The sequence below is a fragment of the Acinonyx jubatus genome, chromosome A3 (genome assembly GCF_027475565.1).
Source record: "Acinonyx jubatus isolate Ajub_Pintada_27869175 chromosome A3, VMU_Ajub_asm_v1.0, whole genome shotgun sequence".
NCBI classification, from domain to species: Eukaryota; Metazoa; Chordata; class Mammalia; order Carnivora; family Felidae; genus Acinonyx; species Acinonyx jubatus.
The window spans coordinates 50,088,755-50,101,170 of NC_069388.1; the positions used below are offsets into that span (position 1 = coordinate 50,088,755).

The 12,416-nt window shown below is 46.1% G+C and overlaps 1 protein-coding gene across 3 annotated transcripts in view; it reads right to left on the reverse strand.

Annotated features, from left to right (window-relative positions):
• Nucleotides 1-12,416, reverse strand: part of SH3RF3 (SH3 domain containing ring finger 3) — a 366,639-nt gene that overhangs the window by 10,093 nt on the left and 344,130 nt on the right. Inside the window, exon 9 of one of the 3 annotated variants that reach the window (XM_053200338.1) lies at nucleotides 1-12,416. This exon is cut by the window's right edge and continues 30,887 nt beyond it. The exons of the other annotated variants lie outside the window; for them this stretch is intronic. The gene's annotated coding sequence lies outside the window, so the exon portion shown is untranslated. 3 annotated transcript variants of the gene reach the window in all.

A 12,416-nucleotide genomic window follows, 5' to 3' on the forward strand; every position in this document is an offset into this window, starting at 1 on the left:
AATCCAGTGGGTTAATACTCCTAAATGCCCTTGTTGGAGGAGGGAAGTATAATCTTATTTGGAAACTTTAAACAATCTTGTTAAGCTGGTTAGAGGAAGAAAACAAAGCTAAGACTGAAAGGTTTTCCAACTCTTGTTTTCTTTCCTTTCCCCAAATCTGGTGCAAGTGCCCAGAACAGACCCAGGAGGCCCTGGGGCAGACCAGAAGGTGCTATTCCCAGGAGAGGGTGTGCTGTTCCCAGGAGAGAGTGCTGCAGGAATAGGGAGGTGGGGGGACGGGGGGGGGGGGCCTTCCCGACAACACACCTCCTCACCATCACAGGACCGTCCCAGACTGGTAAGACTCCAAGGAGCCAGGAGTCAACATCATTTGTCTTTCTTTACCTGGGAGAAGTGTGTAATTATTTTACATCAGGCTGAGATTAGCTTCCTCACCCCCCACCGGGTTTATAGAAGCAAAGGTCATGTATCCTAGACACAGCTTCATTTGGAAACTGGGCAACACTGTATTCAAACTTTTCTGGCACAAAATTATTTATACCACACAAGAAACCTGCGGTGTGTGTGTGCGTGCGAGCACATGTGTGCATCACATATATTCCCCAAGAAAGTCATTTGCAGGCAGGGAGGACCCGAGCTGAGGTCTCAGAGCTGAAGCAGCCCCCCATGGGGGCAACTTCTCCTCATGCCCTGAATTCTGTCAGTGGGAAACACCCTGATAAAACTGCTTCACTCAGCAGGTGGCTTCCTTATCTTAAGAGAGCTATTACAGGATATGACAACATTCAGGTCGTGGCTCCTTACATACAAAACTAATGAGATAATCAGAAGAATCTGCCCTTATAATCATGAGGCTATCGATATGCTCTCCTACTAGGATGTGTAGACACCTCTCCTGCTCCATAGTTCACTCCCAGTTCTCATGGAGGACTCCCCACCACACACCCCACACCAGTGGCAGGCACGACCAGTATAGGGTCTTCATCAGAGGCCCCATTTAGTACTCTCTTGGCCCTGAAGGAGCTTCTCTCCTTAGTCTCACATCCTAAGAGCTCAAAGCAGACTCTCAATATGTAAATGAGAGCCAGGTTGGGGTGGCAACACAGACCTGGAGAAAGAAAAGATCCAGGCAGTGTCCTTGGGTGGCCTGGACCAGCCACCATGTTTGCTCTGAATTCTGCATATCACTGTCAGTGAAGGGGCACCTCAGCCTCCCTCAGCATGTGCTGATTACACTGAAGCACATAAGGAAACATGAGAAACATTGATATCTAGAGAGTTGTTTGTGAAAGAGAAAGTGTGTACATGCAGAGGTGCTTTTAGAACAACACGCTTGCCTTGGAATCTGACCATTTTTATGGCTTTAATAGAGTTCAGTTTTTTAATGTTCAATGGAAATTAGGTGGCAAGGCACATGGCGTAAAACAATGGCAGCACACGGAAGTCTGTAAGTATAGCCACTGAGTCAGTGATGCCTATCAAAGAGTATGCTTTGGTCACAGGGCTCAGGTGGATAGAAGGCAGACATCCTCTTCTCACCTTCCTGTCTGCAGGGTTAGAGGCTACTGGGGGATGATTTCAGCATCACCACACTGATGCTGAAATCTTCTTAAAATTCACATATTAGGGATATGCATATCCTTAAGCTAAGTCAATAACACTTTAGTATGAACAAGTCCATGTTTTTTTTCCTCTACTGTTAGCACTGATATTGACAGAAAGAAGGGAAGTAGATGTTCTGAAGACTGTCCATAGTGAGGAATTTCTGGCATGGGTGAGCCCCAGACTGGTGGGGAGCAGGTTGGTGTGGGGTAATGCAGCAAAGGGCAACACTCTCTGTTTATGTTTCCTAGCTCTGTCCTGCTTCAACATCCATAAAGGAGTTCTGTGACACACTTAGGAGAGTTTCACTAGTTTGGCCACGAGGGGGCACCACATATCTGGCTCAGAGGGATCCCTGTCTCCCAAGTAGCTGGGGCTCCTGAGGCCACTGCCATTGCGAGGTGCTGGTGGGTGGCAGTGTGTGTCTGGTTCCTCATGATGACAGTCTCCTAACCTGAGACCATGAAGGGGAGGGCACTAGAGGTAGGAGGACACAGTGTAGGCATGAGGGGTGGTGTCTGATGGTTCACGGCCCTCTGGGGGCTCCGGAAGGATGAGCCTGCCCAATGAGTCTAGGGAGCCATGTGTACACCCAAACTAAACACCCAGATGCACAGAATGCAGGTCGAGTATCACAAAAGCTACATGCTATCAAATTCTCAAATTCCAGTTATTAATCCAATGGGATGGTGAAGCTGGAGACTGTACAACTTCAAGAATTGTATACATACATAAGCATATGCACTTACATAAAATTATGCATGGCGTGAAATGGATCTGCAGCCCAGCCAAAGCCCTGAGGGGACAGGAGCCACTGCCTGGCATAGTCTGTAGTCCCTGAAGGGCTGTGGGTTGACCTGCCTTTGCTGCTGCCATCTTGGGCTGGGCCTAGCTCATAGAGATCATAGGGAAGGGTGCAGGCCAGCCCTGGCATCAGGCCATGTAGTCTTCTGGAACCAGAGTGTGAAGCCTGGACACTCGGCCAGCAAACATGTGTGGAGCAATTTGACAGTGCAGGGACAGCCCCTCTGGGCCATGATGCTGGAGTGTCGGCTGGTCCTGCCAACAATCCATAAGTCAGGGTGCACATGCCCAGTGGGGGAGCACCTGCGTGCAAGATGTGGCCAGTGTCCCGGTCAAAGGGGCTCCATGTGGGAAAGCGTTTTCAGAGTGACTGTCCCCATGCCCCTGGGACAAGTGTTGGCTGCACCATATCCACCTACCTCACCTATATTCAGAGCTAGTGTCCCTGGCCTCTTCTACATATGAATTAAAGGTGGAAGGAGATAGAATGAGGACGTGCCCAGGGCAGGTAGGGAGCCTCCTGTTAGAAGTTTCAGGGGTAAAGGGTGCCTGGGTGGCTCAGTCAGTTGAGCATCTAACTTCGGCTCAGGTCATGATCTCATGGTTTGTGGGTTTGAGCCCCACGTCGGGCTCTGTGCTGACAGCTCAGAGCCTGGAGCCTGCTTCGGATTCTGTGTCTCCCTCTCTCTCTGTCCCTCTCGACTAGTGCTCTGTCTCTGTCTCTCAAAAATTAAATAAATGTAAAAAAAAAAAAAGAAGTTTCAGGAGTGAAACCATGGCCCTTCTTGGGACATCCCAGCAGGTTAAAAAGATAAAAGGAACTGACCAGGGCCCAGTTGTCAGCCAGCATGACAGCTCTTGTGGTCCATATGGTGGTGTCCTGCCTCATGAGCAAAGAAGAGGTCTGATCAACAAACACTCTGTTGCAAGACACAGGACAGAAAGCCCTGGAGCCACAGGCTGTGCCACAGTAGGGTGTGTTGTGAGGGGAAGATAAAGCCACTGGTCTGCTTAGCATGTTTGCATGGAAATCCAGCCTTAGCTGTGGTTTGGAAAGAGGTGCATGAATGTGATGGATAATTTTCCTGTCTCAGTTTTCCAGGATTAAGTATGACTGATCACTTTCTTAATTTGACTTTGGCAAATACTTATGTCATGACTGGAATACCCTCTCCTTTGCTGTCCATGACAGAATTCTGCTAATGCCTTCAGGATCCAGTTACTACAAGTTGCTGTGAAATTTGGTGAACTATCATGCACACAGAATTCATGGAATATGGATGTAGATATTCCAAGCCCTTCCCCTGGTGGCTGCCCTATTCTGGGTGATGTATGTTAGAATCAGCTAATGGGCACTTTGAAGGTGGTGGGAAAAGGCTCACCAATCAATTTAGGGGCAACACCATTGGACAATAAGAGGTTTTAGAGGATACAATTTCGGGTTAATGTGGGCTAAAAGTTTATCAAAGAACGATGGGTTTGTTGGGGTTTCTCCAGGGACCAGGACTAAATTAGGGACTTTTATGAGCCCAGTGAGATGCAGAGAATGGTATCCCCTTTATATTTTTGGAGCTCATTTTAGGTATGTTTTAGAGGAGTCACTGCTTTCCTACACAACTTTGTGTCAGCATTCTGCTGTCTCCATCTGTGGCCTAAATTCCCCTCTCCTGAGGAGGGTCACTTTCCATCCCTAGGTTGCTCTGAATGGCCATGGTGCAGCCATTTCAGCCTTGTGGGGGTCCTCCAGTCTGAACTGTGGGAACAAAATGCCTGCCTCCCTCTCATCTTCTGTCTTCTCCCCAAATGAGTGATAAGCTACTTACTGCTTGTCCTGTGAGGCCGTTCACAGCTCCCCATGCAGACAACCTGCCCTTGCTGCCTGCCTCCTCTTCCTCTGTCAATGGAACAGGATAGGAGCACAGGGCAGCCCAGGCTGGTGCATGAATACCTAGCTCTGAGTCCTGATTCCACCGACACCAAGTTGTTAAGATGACAAATGGAAGAGTGCTTTTTAAACTATGAATGCATGTTACAAATACTTGATTGTGTGGCTGTTCTTATGACGTGTTTATATGATGTGCTATTTTTAGGTTTTTGCAAAACACCTACAACCTAGTTAGCTCACAGTACATTTTTGTTAAAGGAATAAAATCCATTTCACTTCCACCTGAGGCAGTTGTGTCACTGTTAACCCTCAGATTGCCTTGAGAGATCTCCACAGGCCAACACAGGGTCTCTTGGCTCTCCAACTTTAGGTACAAAGAATCAACCAGAAAGTTGGATAGAATGTAAATGTTAGCCCCACTCTCAAAGATTCTAATTCAGCAGGTCTGATATGGGGGCAAAAAAAGTGATTCTGATCCAGAACCCAGGAAGGGATCAATTATAAGCCAACGGTCATGTGTCAACCTGTTAATGATTTCAGAAGACTACAGATAGTGCTGTAAAAACCCAGAGAAGGGACCAGCCGCATGGGAAGGTGACAAAACAAGGAAATAGGTTCACTGAGCACCTACTAAATTCCCAGTCCAGGGGACTTGCATGGGTTTTAAAGCTGTGTTTTGGAATATTGGTGTGGATTGATGTGCTGATTCTGATCTGAGGGTCTGAGCTGTCCACCAGCTCCCAGGTGGGGTCGGCCTCCCCAGTTGTACTTTGAGTGGCAAGGGCTAGTGAATGAGTAGAGGTTCAGCAAGCAAGGCAGGTCACATCAGGCAGAGGCTCAAGCCAAGGACTGCAGGCACCAGATGAGGCTATTACAGAAGTGCTGGCTCTCAAGATACACAAGTACTTTTGGAAAGCCTCCCTCAGCATATAAACAGAGCACAGTCATGTTATAGAAGAGCTTATGAGTTATATTTAAAAACGTATGTGTGATGCAGTGCCTGGGTGGCTCAGTCAGTTAAGCATCCGACTTTGGCTCAGGTCATGATCTCATGGTTGGTGAGTTTGAGCCCTGCATTGGGCTCTATGCTGACAGCCAGGAGCCTGGAGCCTGCTTCAGATTCTGTGTCTCCTTCTCTCTCTTTCCCTCCCTGCTCATGTTCTGTCTCTGTCTCTCTCTCAAAAATAAACATTAAAAAAAATTGTGTGTACACACACACACACACACACACAAACACATATATATACACACACACTAAAATAAAGTCATACCTTACTTTAAAAGAACCATTTGGTAACCTAATATTAAAAAAAGAGACATATTTGAAGGTGTTCATTCATTATAGGAAAACTATAAAACATTTTACATAATAGAATAATAGTTTTTCTGTTATGATAAAAATAGGGGTCTCCCTAGGGGCCTTAATTGTTTTATAGAACATCAATGTAAAAACTTGGCAAAAGGAAAAAGAAATCTAAAGCTTAAATTAAGAACTGCTGGGAGTTAAGAGTCAACCAAAATTATGGAAAATTCTCTGTGAAATTATAAGAAGCCAAGGGCTTTTATAAATTTGATTTATAAATGTGATGTTAAAATTTTCAGAGATACAATTCATTTCATCAGAATGAAGTAAACATGTAAACGTGACCTATTGTGCCACATTTTTTTTTAATCAGGTTGTCTCCTTTGTTAATGTATGCTAAAGAAGGTGGCCACAGTTCCTCTCAAACAGACTTACCTTCTTAACTCTTTTTTGCTTAGGGCAACATTTACAATCACTGGTCGGGCACACACAGAACACTGGACTACATACGGTGGGTAGCACATAGACTCAGAATTGATTGCTTAGCCCTGATAATCTGGAAAAACCTCAGCCTGAAAAATCCCCAAATGTTTGTGCCCGTGGATGAGTACATGCTCTGTTCAAAGTCAAAGGGGCAGTTGACAACTCTTTACCTTTGAGAACAAAAGATCAAACATAATCACACATTTTCACTCTGCATTTGCATGAACTGAGATCCAGGCAACAATGGTCATGGGTCATGTTCAGATCTTGTGTCAACACTCAGTGACCTGGGAGCATCTGAAGACTCTCTGAGAAAAGCATAGAGATATTCCTCCAGACTGTTAATATCAGTTATTAACAGGGATGATCAGGCATAGGAAGGAGGATCTGGGATTTTGTGAGACACTTTCATATTTGAGTCATTAAGTCAAATGTGTATTTCTTTTTAGTTTAAGAGGGGGAACATAATAAAGGAAAAAACTGCAACCTATTGCTTTGAACACAATAGTTCACATCTAGTGATGTGATGAACCAGAGAGAATTTTTGTTATAGCTTATGGAGAAGATTGTCTTATAAGATGGAACAGTAGGGGTGGCCTCGAGGCTTGGGCAGATTGGATATAATGATGGGGGTGGACTGGTGGGTGATTTGGTCTGGCTGAGGGATCAGAAGGTGTGAGGCAGATCTCGCCAAAAGGAGGGGTGAGGTGTGCCTGTGAGATGAGAAAGGAAGTGGGACAGCACATTTTGGTGGCTGAGAGGGCCAGCTGAGGGGTCTAAAGTCAGCTTGGCAGACACTGGGAGCTGCACGAAGCAGGGGAGTGAGGGACTCTGGATTGGCAAGGTAAACAGTTTGCGGTCATGGGTGAGGGGACTGAGTGGGGACCGTGGGGCAACAGACAGTGATGGTGACAGTCACAGGGCATTTAAAGGGAAGGTGATGCCAACTCCTACCAGCTGGAGACAGGAGGTGGGGGATATGTGCCCTGCAGCAGTGAACCTGCTCTGTGTGAGCATGGCCCTGGCAAACTCTGGCTCACACAACAGACAAAGAAAGCAAAATGAGTTTAGGAAGATGGTCAAATAATTCTCAGATGCTACATCAACCTATGGGCAGTCAGGAAAATCATGTGGCCTCTGGGAAGGCCAGAGCTCAGAGAAGTGGGGGTGTCAATACTCACAGCTGTTACAATGACCTGAAGCTGTACATTTAGGAAGGAGCTGGTGAGACTAAAACATGGTCAGAGGCCTGATGCGCATGGATTTGTCATGACAAATAGTGTGGGGCCTTCAAGGAGCCTCTAGATAGTCAAACAAGGAACACGGTGCATCCTTATCTTAATATATTGAGATGGGCTCCTAGGTAGCAAGTTATACTCAGAAGTCTTTTGATTAGAATTTTATGTTTGGAAAGTTTCCTATTGGAGATGGGGAAAGGGTAATTAAAAGCTATGCCCTGTTAAAATTTTGATGGGGAAAAGCACATCTCAGGTTATGCCTGAACACACAGTTACTGTAAGAGCAGAGAAGGGTTTTTAACAATGTAAATATGCAATGTGTCTTCAGAAAGGGAAGAGGAATTAAAGATCTATCATAAATAAAGTGGAAGAAGTTAACAAGCTAATTAAAAGAGACATAAAAATTGTGTATTTAGCTATCAGCTATTTTAAACATTAAAACACATCTTCAAAAATGCTGCCCTCACAAAAGACCGAAGATGAAAATTGATTCACGAAAATAACAAAGAAGGGAAACAGCAGATAACAGCATGCCAATCTAATTGTGCTTTCTCCAGCTTTTGTTTTTGATGGGAGGGATGCCTGCTGCAGCATGCTGCTTCTCTTGCCCTTCCTGAGGATTGAAACCATTAAGTGAAGCCTTAGTTCAGTGCTCTGCATGTGGCACTATGCTAGGCACTCTGAAAAGGGAGCTGAATGGACAGAAGAAAAAGCAGGGGTTGGATTTGTGTCCTTCGAAGCAGAGCCACAGGCATTGTGATCACAGCAATTTGTCAGACTCAGAAACAGAAGAATACTCAGGAGCTGGGCCTGGCAAGTGGTTTTAGGTGACCAGCCAAGTTCAATGCAGCAAGAAAGAAAGAGTTCCTGAAGTGGAGGATACTGTCTCCCTGAGGAACTTCAAGCAGATATTCAGCCACATCATGACAGCCTTGGAGACAGATAGAGCTGGGTGTCACTGTCATTTATCAGTTGACTGATCTTGAACAAGTCACTTAACTGCTCATATGCAAAATGGACAACATAATTATATATATAACTAATTACACTGCAAATTCTTTCTCGAGAACTCACTATGAACCAGGCACTGTTCTAAGTCTTGGACATAATTAGCTCTTAGGTTCTTAAAACAGCTCAATAGAAAAACATAGTCTCTGAGATTCTAAACCACAGATGCAGGGTAATCAACCAGAAAGTTGCACAATCTGGATTTGAACCCAGGACTCGATTCCAAATTTTAATGCCAGCTGTAGCTGCTTTGCCCTGAGAACTAATCCCAATATGGCACCAATAAGTGGGAGGCACCCTGCAATACACTGTTGAGGTTTTTGTGTGTTTAAGTCACTTCACAGATGGGCACTGAAGTACACACATAGAGCGATGATTACAGAACTCTAATGAGGGCTGCATCATGATGAAATACAGGGTTGCCAGTTACCCACCACCCTTGTGACACAAGCAACGCTTTGCTCTCCTGGGCTGCTTCTTCAGGATGGGATATTGACAATACCCTCAGCACTGATAGGAGGACTGAATGAGGACAGCAGGTAAAGCACCTAGCAGAGCACCCTGCACAGAGTAGGCTTTCAACAAGGAATGGCTGTCATGAATCTCAGCTATGGTGGTGGTATATGCCAGCACTGTTCATGCATTCATCTGGCCCTCAGCCAGCATTCATTTCCTGGTAGCATGGGCTGAGGTCAGAGGAATGACGACAGCACATCCGGTTATGCACCCACAAAGGAAGATCAAACAGGACTGAAGTGCCAGCTACATGTCTCAGATCCTCCGGAAGCCTCTTGTGCAATGATAGGCTGAGAATACCCTCTCAGTCCCTGAAACAGCGCACCCAGGCTCCAAACATGAAGGAACCCCCTGGTCTCTGGTCTAGGGCAGGAATGCTGCAAACAACAAAACCACACTAACCATGTTGTTTTTCCTTGTTTTTTTCACACTCAGCTCACTTGGTGCAAAGCACAAGGTACCCTTTCCAGCTCCCAGCAGAGTAAATAAATACAGTGACAATAAGGTGGGGACTAGAGCTATGAACCCACCTCGGTTGGGACCCTTGTTACCCTGAACCTGACCTGTCCAGGGCACTGACATTCCTCATCTCCCATTGAGAAAGGCCCTCTCTTGGGCTCCTCCACCCTGTATTATGGCTTCTTCTCCTGCCTTTCTGCACAGCTGCTGGATTCTTCCCGTCAGCACCACGCCTTCCCCCACACACCCCCCCACCCTGCCCCTCGCCTCAGGTGCAAACGCTCCTAGACTCGGTTTCTTGCTTCACTCCTTAATGTTCTCTTGCTGGAAGGTTTGACACAGGATTGGCTCTTGAATTCTCTCTTCTGCGGTGAAAGCATCTCTAGTGCCAAAGTCTCAAGTGAGCTCTAGGTCTTTTATCTGCAACTTCATCTAGACATTCTTTTAAGACTGAAATCACATGAATAAAACCATCAAAAGATGCCTGAAGTTCTGAGCTGGAGAACTGGGGAGCCTCCCTCTGCCCAGCCCTGATTAGAGAGAGCCAGAGGTGATCATGTCCCCCATGCCTGTGCCCAGTTGAGTGGCCAAGTGACCCGAGGGGACTGAGGGGCAAAGATGGAGGGAGTGAGTCTGAGAGAGGTGCTGGGAGCTTGTGCTCTCAGCACAGTGTACAGGCTGGTACCCTGGCACTGTGCCACTTGTCCCTGTCCTCCTCTACAGAGGGCAGCAGCCTGAGGGCACCCCAGCTACTCAGGACTGTCATGTCCACACTTGGATGGGGGCTGTTTTTCCAAACTTGCAAATGAAGGCAGCCTGTGCTCATCCTCCCCCAACCTCTTCATTCATCACTCGTTCATGTGGCAGGTCCTGCCCCTTTTCATAGGTCTGACTCTCACTCTCTTATCTCCTTCTCATCAGATTGGCAATGACACCAGCATCCCCACAACTTGTTTTATTGAGCAGGACAGAAAGCCAAGCAAATGAACAAGGAGAGCACTGACCATATGCCTGGTGTTTTGTATACTATTTCAGTTTTAATGTACCTTAGTTGGCTCAAGCTGCCATAAAAAATACCAAAGACTGGGTGGTTTAAACAGCAGAAACTTATTTTCTCATAGTCTAGAGGCTGGAAGCCCATGATCGGGGTGCCAACATGGGCAGGTTCTTGGTGAGGGTTCTTATCCTGGCTGTGGATGGCACCTTCTTGCTGAGTCCTTATGTGGCCTTTCCTCACTGCAGGTGCAATGCCTCTTCTTATAAGGCCACTAATCCCATCATGGGGTCTCACCCTCATGACCTCATCTAATAATTACCTCCCCAAGGTCTCATCTCCAAATGCCATTGCACTGGGGGTTCATCATATGAATTTGGGTGGCAGCGGACACAGGTGTTCAGTTCATAACATTCTGCTCTTACCCCCCCCCCAAAATTCACATCCTTCTCACGTACAAAGTTCATTCATTCCATCCCAATGACCCCAAAGTCTTAATTAATTCAGGCTTCCACTCCAAAGTCTAAAGTCCAAAGTTTTATCTCAATAATCATCCAAATCAGACACAAGTGAGAGTGGAGCTGTGGTTCCTCTCTGACTGGGAGCCTGTGAAGCCAGACACACCATGGGCCTCCAAAGCACAGTGGTGGCACAGCCCTAAAATAGAAATTCCCATTCCAAATTGGAGTAATGGGGAGAAGGGGCGATAGGTCACAAGCAAGTCCAAAACATAGAAGACAAACCCCACTGGATCCTGAAGTTTGAGAATAATCCTGTTTGGTTAGTGCCTCTCTGGTAGACCTACCTCCAAGGCTTCAGTCAGAAGCTACCTGCATGTTGGAACTGAGGTGGTGGCCCCAAAGATCTCTGAATCACCTTAGGGGTTCTTCCTCCCTTTCCTCAAAGAATAGCACATATTTGCAGCCTGATAGCTCCATGGTCCGGGCTTGTAGGATCTTAGAAGTCCTAGAGCCACCCTTCATTCCATCCTGCTTGCTCTGTCCCCATTTGTTCAAAGTGACAGTGTCCTTGCTGATAGTCCCATCTCTACTTCTGGCCTCTGCGGAGACTGCTGGTCACTTCCCTGAGTCACAGTCATCATCTCTTCATCAAATTATTGTTCAGCCTCACCCTTGCATTCTCCTCAGAACATGCTCTCTCATGTTTCTGCAATATGGTGGATAGACTAAGAATTTTCCAAATATCCAAGTTCTGATTCTTTTTTGGTTAACAATTCCTTCTTCAGCTTATTCTTTCCTCTTACATTTTGCTGTAAGCAGTCAGGAGCCAGGCCTTCAAAACTTTGCTTAATCTCCTCCACTAACTATTCAACAATATCATGGCTTGAAAGTCCTATCTTCTATAGAACATGAGAACACAGTTCAGCTAAATTCTTTGCCACTTTAAAACAAGAAATGGACTCCTTCCAGTTTCCAATAACATGTTCCTCATTTCCATACGAGACCCAAGATGCACTTCCTTAACATTCATATTTCCATCAGCATTCTGTTCATGATTATTTACGAACTAAGAAAATAGAAGCTCGTTCTCTCCTGCTTTCCTCTCTTCTTTCTGAACCCTTACCAGAACTGCCTGTAATGTCCATTAAGCATGTACCTCAAAACTCTTCCAGGCTCAGCCCACTGCCTGGTTCCACTGCTGCACCCACATTTTTAGGTATTTGTAAGAGCACCATCCCACTTCCTGGTACCAAAATCTGTGTGGGTTTGCTCAGGTTGTCCATAACAAAATACCATACACAGGGTGACTTAAGTAACACAAACTTATTTTCTCATAGTCTGAAAGCTGAAGGCCCAAGGTCAGACTACCAGCATGGTGAGGACTCCCTTCCAGGCTTGTAGACAGTGCCTCCTCTCGTGTGCTCATGTGGCTTTTCCACAGGCTCTTTCTCCATGTGGAGAGAGAGATCTCTCTCTCTTCCTCTTCTTCTAGGGCCACTGACCCCATCATGAGGGCCCCACCTTCAAGACCTCATCTAATCCCAATTACCCACCAAGAGCTCCATCTCACACTGAGGGATAGTGCTTTAACTTATGAATTTTAGGGGGACATAAACATTCAATCTAAAACAGTCCTCTACACAGTAGCTGTGTAAGGGTCATA